Source organism: Rosa chinensis, chromosome 7, assembly GCF_002994745.2.
Source record: "Rosa chinensis cultivar Old Blush chromosome 7, RchiOBHm-V2, whole genome shotgun sequence".
NCBI lineage: Eukaryota > Viridiplantae > Streptophyta > Magnoliopsida > Rosales > Rosaceae > Rosa > Rosa chinensis.
Window position 1 is genome coordinate 32,591,184 of NC_037094.1, and position 8,771 is coordinate 32,599,954.

The following is an 8,771-nucleotide window of genomic DNA, read 5'->3' on the forward strand; positions in this document are numbered from 1 at the left end:
TATCTTGTATTTAGTGTGTAACTGTATGTTTGAGGATATGAGCCCCCAATGTAATGAAAGGAATGAATGAAACTGAGTAACATCTAGTCAAAATCTATTATATATATAATCTGAAACATATTATCCCACTAGCTAGGATCAACGAAGAGGGGAATCAACTTGAACTATCAGTTTGATCAGCTTCAGTTTATCAACCCAACTTGCAGCAATTTGAACTTTGATTAGAGTTCATAATTCATCCCAATTTTGTTTCATTTTTCCGATCTAATGCCGTTTATATATCTGAAATCACTTTTTCATTTCGTTTTTTTTTTTTTTGAACAAACCCTTTTTATCAAACAATTTCAAGGATCTTCCTTCAAAATTGTCTTCCTAATACAATTAAGAGTTTTTCTATTGGAACCTCCAAATTTACTCACTTGACCTCTATGCTTTTTACACCTCTTATCAAATTTTCAAAGACTAAATTTACTCACTAAACCTCACTAAACTTCCTCAAATAATCTCACTCATATAATTTGCAAACAAATTATTATCTTTAAAATAAATTTTTTTGTCATTTCAATGATTTAATCACTCTATAAATCTTAACTAAATATACATTTCTTAATCAAACTTGAGTTTCAAAAATTAATGTCTAATCAATAAGAAAATGTCATGAACTATTCTGTTTTTTTTTTTTTAATAATTTTTTCTTTCTATTTTAGCAGTGCAAAAAAAAAATCATTTGTTTTTTAATGTTTATTTTTTGTACCACATGATTAATTATTTAAATATTTTTAGTTTTTTTTTTTTTTTTTTTTTTGCAAATATAATAGATTGACTTAGATTTAGGTCATAAATTGTAAGAGGATTTATTTTATTTTCCCTCATCAATATGCGTTCAACATATATATCATACATTTTTATGTCACATGATCTTAATCATATTTTTAATTCTTATTAAATATATATGAATGCTTTAATGAGTATATAGTGAAATTGGAAAATGAAAATAGATAAGGAAAATAATAAGAAATACAATCTAATACTATTGAATTGGAAAGTCTACATAAAATAAATATAATATTTTTTTGTATAATTATTGTCCTTAATAGTCATTTTATAGTAGGTTATATATGTCATTTAATAATTCATAATAAAGTTTAAGCAGATTTGGAGGTACCAATAGAAACTCTCTACAATTAATCATGTGATGAATTGTAATCTTACCATTATTGGTTAAACAACAAGGCATTAAAAATACATTAAATTGATTTGCTTGTCATATCTTAATTTCCTGGAAATTGCAAAACCGCATGTTAATATTGTACGAGATGCCCGGAAAAATCAACGTATAGTTATGAAGTTTGTCACGGCAAGTAATTACTAAAATACAACTTAGAAAATACAATTATAGAAGAAAATCAATATATATGGTTGAGCAAAACAGAGCAAACCAGAGACCTTAGAGCAGAATCCACATTGTTATTGCCTACTGGCCTAGTCGCCTTGGTGCTTGATTATTGCAACTACATACCAAAGTCAACTCTACATGAGTGGATTGTAATTGGATTTCGTTTAGCTAATAAGAGGAAAAGGCAATATGAAAAGAAAAATAGCTCTCAATTAGTCAATTTATTATGACCAGTTAATATCTGTTGAGTTTTTGTCTCTTAACTCAAAAATATAATATCCAAAGTGCATATCTTTTTAATCTGCTTAAGTTCATTGAATTATAAGAACAACCTGCACATAATTCCCTTGGTGTAATTTGACCAAAGCTCATAGAGGTTGGACCAAAATTTGCATGGTACAAACAATTAATTGTCTCTCAATATGGTGGAGCTGCCATGGAAACTAAACGAAGAGATAGGAGAAAATCAAGGACAAGGGAGGAGTCCACATCTAACCAAGCGTGTTTTTGATCTCTAAGGTAAGAAATTTCAATGGCTTTAATGACCATCATCACCTCCGCCACCCCAATTTTGTTAATTTATTTTGTATTACTCATTGGTGAAGAAAATCAATCAAAACATGTATTAAAAAAGAATGTGGCTTCTTTTGTTCCCTGCCAATTGTTTGAGACCAAAAGTATTTTTGGCAAGATCCGTTTAGGGGGATTTAGCATAGCGGGCCGATACCTGCAGCCCAAAATTAAGTTGGCTTGGGTTTGGGGTATAGCTTCACCCATTCCGAGATCCATAAGGAAAACGAGCCCTTATTGGAATCAAGTAGCGGAGATTGGATAGGAAACTTCAATAAATAATCCTTTGATGGCAAGGAACAGTTGAAACCCTAGGGTATAAATACCAGGTTTCAAGGACGGACAAAGACACAACTCTTCAATCAATCATTCTCAATGATTATCAAAGTCTCTCCGAAGCAAACCTACCTTCAACCTAGTTGAAACTAGCGAAGCAAGGGTAACGCCCTCGCAACGCAGCGAAGCTAAAGTCACGCTTTAGCAAAACCTGTGCTTTCTCCTTCTTCTCAGTGATTGCTCTGCTTAACCTACAACATTATGTATCGACTCGGTGATGCAAGAGATCACAATACAAGCCCTTACCCGTAAGGCAAGAAGTCATTTTCCGAAAGGCATTGAAAAGAACCTTGTGATGAGGTTGGTGCTCTCCTCGTCCATAGCGTTTGAGAAGAAGTCAGGTCAAGGGACTCCTCGACGACTGCACCCCACAGTGCTGGCACGCCTGCGCACACTCAAAAGAGACTGTTTGTAATCAGACTGGTTTTGGAGCCAAACATTTTGGCACACCCGGTGGGACCTACATTAGCGTTTCTTTGTGACTGCAACCATTAGGAAGTCAAGCGCAAACCCTTACCAAAAGGTTTACGTTAACTGCCTGAAGCATAAGACCTCCAATTACAGGCCGCACTCTCGTGCAGACTGTCGTGGTCTTTCTGACGAACAAGTGACTCAAAGATTTTCATTCAACCCACCGTCATCCGACATGTCGATGGAACAGGGCAAAAACCATCAACCCACTGCTGAGGACAAGAATTCTACTATTGTCCTGCATAATGAGGCGGTCAATGCTCCCGCCACCACCATAGCCGTCGCAGTTGAAGCAACTGAGGCTGACGAGTTCACTCCCCTCATCATCCTAGACGATGCTAGCGTCGATGAACAACTCCGTATCCTTACGATCAACAGCGACAAATATCAAAGACAGCTAGCTACTTCGATCGCGAAGACGCTGCTCCATCTTTGTGACTTTGATCAACGGATGAACGAGATTGCCCAGAAGGCTAAAGAGCATGCACAACATCTTGCCGATGAAGCTAGGGTGCACACAGATAGGATTGCTGACAAAAATCTCACACAATACCAGCAACTTTTAAGTGTTGTTAACACTGTTAACAACCAAAGCAAAAATACCGCAGTGGACATCGCAACTATGAGCAAAAATACCCAAGTTTCTATGCAGAAAGCTAGAGGTAATTGATGGCCAAGACAAGGCCTCGATTGATTGACAAAAGCCTAAGTCAAAACTCTAGCGGTATGTCAACATGCAAGCAACGCAATCATACAAACAATCTCACACTTAGAAAATTTCAGAGAAACAATGTTTTATATACCTAGGGTCAGGACTCCCCGCCCAACAAAAAAATATATATAATAATATATTGTCAAAGTACAGAAGCCTTAGCGGCATTACAAAAAAAAAGAGGGAAGTCAACAAGCATAGGGCCACAAGGGCTCGAATGATCTTCAAGGATTGTTGGGCGCAGCGACCACTTCTTCACCATCCACTGGCGGCCGTCGATCGATCAGCCGGCTTGTCTGATCAGACTTATGAGTGGTAAGGCTTGGTGTCATCATGATGCCATCCGCGCGGGTGTGAGCCGCCACAAAATTTGCAAGGGAGACTTCTGACTGAGTTGGAGGCAGAGTCCGCTGGCAGTCAACCGCCAGACGGTCACCACTCTCGCCACTACATGAGCGGACACCTTCAGCTGGGGTGAGAACCACACCACTCGCAGAGGGTTCCCTTTGCCCTGACGGCCCAGCAACTTGAGACGCCTTGACCCAGTCAATCGCGTTCTTTGAGTTCAACAGCTCCAGGTTTGCGGCCGCACCCGTCTTGGCCGCTTCCATCATTGCCTGCTTGTACGCCTCAAACTGCTTGAACGCCTCCACGGCGGCGGCCTCAGTACGGCTCCTATCAGCTTCTCGCTGGGCAACCACGCCCTCCAACTACTTCACCTTTGTGGCTTTGGCGGCAGAATCCCGCGGAAGGATCTCAATTTTCTTGACCTTCGCCGCCAGTTGATCTTTCAGAAAAACTATGTCTTGCTCCAGCTGAGACACACGGTCATTTCGTTCAAGGTCCCGTGTGATGGCGACATTCATCTTGAAGCGGGCATCCGCAGCGTAGCACTCTGCCTTAGTCAGGCGCAGCTCAGCCTCGGCCAGCTTGTCTTGGGCCTCCCCCACCTCCCTCTGGAGACCACTAATCTCCTCCCTCAGCTAGCTCGACGCCGCTAGGAACATCTCATGCAGTCCAACAGACAGGTGCCCGAAGGCCTAGCTGAATGACGATTGGTCAATGGCGGTCGAGCGCATAATCCCTACCAATCCGCCGAACCCCAGCCGCTCACAAAGATGAAAGAGACACTCCTGCTCAGGGTAGGTCAGGAATTCGACATACGCGGAAAACGAGTCCAGATCGCTCATCTGAACCTCCCTACCAGCTGCCAAGGTCACCTTTGGCGGGACCTGCTTCGCTTTCTTCTATTGACGGGCCCCAATGGTCTCCCTGTCAGCGACCTCGTCCTCCTCGTCGATATCGTTCTGACGCCGCTTTAGCTACAACACTACCTGTGTAACGCCAGCAGCGACAGGTCTCGATGTCATTTGCGGCTCCAACCCCGCAATAGTAAATGGTTCCTTCGTGGACACCGCCCTCTCTTTTTGGGGCCCGCGCCAGTTGGCAAGCACTCTCTCTTTCGGATGCACAGGGGCAGCAGGAACCTTGCTCCCCCCCCCCCCCCCCCCCCCCCCCCCCGCAACCCCGCGATCGAAGCCAACTCCCGCCTGAACGACTGGCGAACCATCGGCGCCGATGCCGCACCACTGGGGTTTCAGATTGGCTCACCACCAATGTCTGTGGATCCACTGTCATATGCTAAGCCGCCAACCCAATGACGTACATGCTCTCCAAAAAATCAATTATCTCGGCGCGGTCCATGGCTTTGGCAAAAGCGTCGCGGCTCGCTTTTTTACCCGGCGGAGAGTCTATATAAAAACAACGGGTTAGCTTAATAGAAACCTGTAACGACCTATACTTTTAATAATAAAAGTAATATTAAGAAAGTAAGATATAGTGAATATTTTATTTTTTGCTTGAGTATTAACTTATATTCTTAATTATGGGTGCGTGTATATGTATAATTATTTTATGGTGTGATATATATAAATATATACACACACACATCACCAAGACGTGTTGTTTAGATATAAGTATACATGCTATCTCTATATTTTTAGACCAGCCCATTATTTGTTTTATTTATTTATTTTTTTAAAGCCCATTATTTGTTTTATTTGTTTTATTTTTTTTTAAAACCCAAGTTAATTTTAAAAGCCCAAGACCAATTGATTTATACTTCTGTTGGATGTCGTTTAACGACAAACCAATCTCAAAACCCTCGTCTGCTACCTTCATCGTCTTCCTCCCCTATTTTTCTCTTTGCAAGCACCACTCCACCTAAACCAAAGGTTCAGTACCACTACGATAGACCACCCATATAAGAATAATCTTAGAAGCTGGAGGTGTCGATGTTGCTGAAGAGCCTTGGAGAGTCAGTTACCATAGTTGTGAGTCATCAAAGCTAGAAGCAGGAGGTGGATCCCTAGAAGCATGTGGTGGAGACCTAGAACCAGGAGGTGGCAGTCCTTATCGAAACATAGAGGAAGCCGATAGTGTTGGCATCCAAATCTACTCTCTGTTGTGCTTATCTAGAATTAAAATCTGACCTCTTTGCCATACACTATAAATATCCAGGTTTGTTCTACTTTCTTTATTGAGTTCCCCTATATTTGTTTACAAAAAAAAGGAGTGAGGGAAGGAGAAATTTTGAGACTAAGAAGGAACCTGAGAAGTATAAACTAATTTCCGAAACAAGGTAGGGGGATCTGGGGAAACCTCTATTTAATTTGTTTGGTTTCTGTGTTGCTATATGTGATTTTAATTATGAAATTTTGGTTGCTGTGTTGCTATATGTGATTTTAATTATGAAATTTGATTGATGGTTGAGTTAATGGGTGTTATCTGTTGTTTATCATATTGTTTCATTAGCATGTTCATGAAGTTTGAGGCATGGTTTTGATAGAATAGAATGGGAATGAAATATGTGAGAGTATTCTTTTGTGTAGTTGAGCTTAATCCGTAAGGACCAAATTTCAGGTGAGCTAATAGAGCTGTACGATTTTGGTGATCGAGATTAAGTAAGATGACTAGCAAAAAGGGAATCATGGTTTGGGTTATGGGGTTAATTCATATGTTATTTCAGCTGGAGTCACCTCAAAAAGGTAAATTACATGGTATGAGACATGTTGACTCTTGGTGTCTTAGCATGTGAGTTAACAGGGTAATAGCTGAAAATAGCATTGCATGCATCCATGTGTTGCTGTTTTGATTGTTACCGGTTTGTGTTGTTTATTTAAAGAGGCTTAGCCTCCTACTGAGCTATTGATGCTCACCCCTATTAAATATTGCAGGTACTGAACATGAAGTTTAATTTTCCCTTTTGAAGAGCTTGTGATTAATATGAAGGAAGTGTGAGACTTGTTTTGTTTAGTTTCCTAGAATAAGAGCAAAAGCTGCCAGTTTGTAGTTTGCCTTTGAAGTATAGGTTTGAAATTTCTGTGGGAATAATGAACTATCAAGAAAGTTTGTACTGTAATCTATATAATTATGTTTGCTGCAATATAAATTTCTTTTTTTTCAATAATCCATGCTATGTTCATTGAATCGGTTATGTCTTTTAATTGATTCTAAGTTCTTTGATTGGTTTCATTATTTTTCCAGCTCTTATGTTTAAAATTCATTGGTTAAATTCAAGGTAGAACAGAGATCTGCAAATCTGCAATTGTGTTTCTGAGCTTTTGATGCAGTTGCCTTTTTACTGAAAACTGTACATTTTGGTTGGGTATTTGAAGTTGATGTCTTCATAAAAGTTGCAGTAGACATCTTAAAGATCATTTCAAAATTTGAATCTCTTGAAAACGATTTTTCTAGAATTAGTTATGATTTTTCAAAGTTACAGGTCTGTTGCATGATTTTTTTAAAGACAGCAGCACTGTCATGTTCTTGGTATTTCTTTTACTAGCTTTCTATTCAATCTTGCTTGGAGGCACCAGCATTTCAAAATTAGACATCCCCATGTTTCAAATGAAACAAACCTTTTCCTTTTTGGAATTCATATATACAAAGGATTTATGTCACCATGAAGTTAGCTTTTTGCATGAGTAATTTTGCTGGAAAGGCAACTTGGTTATTTCTTTCAGTACTTCAAATCTGATTCAAATGGACTACGAATTTTCTTTATTATGTTTCTATTCTTTAGTACAAGTCATACCTTCAACTCAAAAAAAAAAAAAATCCCTGAGTTGGGGTGTGACAAAACCAAAGCTAGGGCAAGGATCAGCAGAAATCACTTACCAAGGGCGTGTGTCAACTGTTGATCGACCAACAGTTCCCAACCGGTGAGAAGTCGAAGGTCAAGAAGGTTGAGATTCTGCCAACAACCTCTAATCCTCTCCACATAGCACTCTTCTTCACGCGTTAGGTTGTAACGCCAGCCCGCCAAAGAAAAAAAAAAGGTGATTAGAACAAAGTAGAGGAATTATAATACAAGCAAGGCTAGCAACTCGGATTGACGGGGGCCAGCGGCAACCTCGGATAGGTTGAAACTCAGACTTAATCCTGAATATCGGCTCCTCCGCCAGGGAGACATGAAATCCTTCAGATTCCCGATTAACTTGGGCGCCCCCTGGCGGCAGCTCAAATTCACTTGCCCGCTGCAACCTTGGCGCTTCATGTACACCAACTCGTAGAAATGTAACACCTCCGCCACTGTTGGACCCTCGCAGCTGAACAAGCGCCATAGCGAGTTGAGCGCCATAAGCAACCGCCACATGTTGGGGCAAATCTGCCTAAAGGCGAGGCCAAACTCGCACACCAGGATTTGGAGATTGGGGAGTAGCGAAAAAGTGGCACCTTGGCGGAAGATGGCCTCATGAATGGCAACGTACCCGCTAGCGGAATGGAAGCCTTCTCGTCAGCGGTTGGCGGGCGCAACTTCACCATTCCAGGCAAGCGGAACACCCGCTTCAGGTGATTGACGGAGGCCACAGTCATCGGCCCTCCCACCTCATCAACTGCGGTTCCGTCACACAGAAACCAGGCGAACTCAATTTCCTCTCCCCCAATGTCTCCCCCATTGGCGGAACAGCTAGCGGCGCTATCGCTCGCTAGCCTCTCCTCGTGCCGGTCGCCAGCGGCAACATCCTCTCTTATCCCAGAACTCTCTGGTCACCCACCTCGAGCCATGGCTACGTCCCAGGGTATGGTTTGTAAGGGTTAGATATCTAGCGGTTTCGACAGTGAGGCTCCTGCAGGAACAGATGGACATAACGAATCAATAAATATCCTATCCGCCACGCTGAATGACACGTCAGACCCGGAATCCTCACTGTTTGAGATCTCTACAACGCTAGCCATCACAAACCCTAAAACCCAAACCAGTCAATTCACACAAGATCTAAG

At 41.1% G+C, this 8,771-nt stretch overlaps 1 long non-coding RNA gene across 1 annotated transcript; it reads left to right on the forward strand.

Moving 5' to 3' along the window:
• Window positions 1–5,714: 5,714 nt before the first annotated feature.
• On the forward strand, window positions 5,715–6,949 carry LOC121050862. Its single transcript, XR_005804247.1, has 2 exons — window positions 5,715–6,005; window positions 6,722–6,949. It is a non-coding gene; the product is annotated as an uncharacterized LOC121050862 (long non-coding RNA).
• The last annotated feature ends 1,822 nt before the right edge of the window (window positions 6,950–8,771 follow it).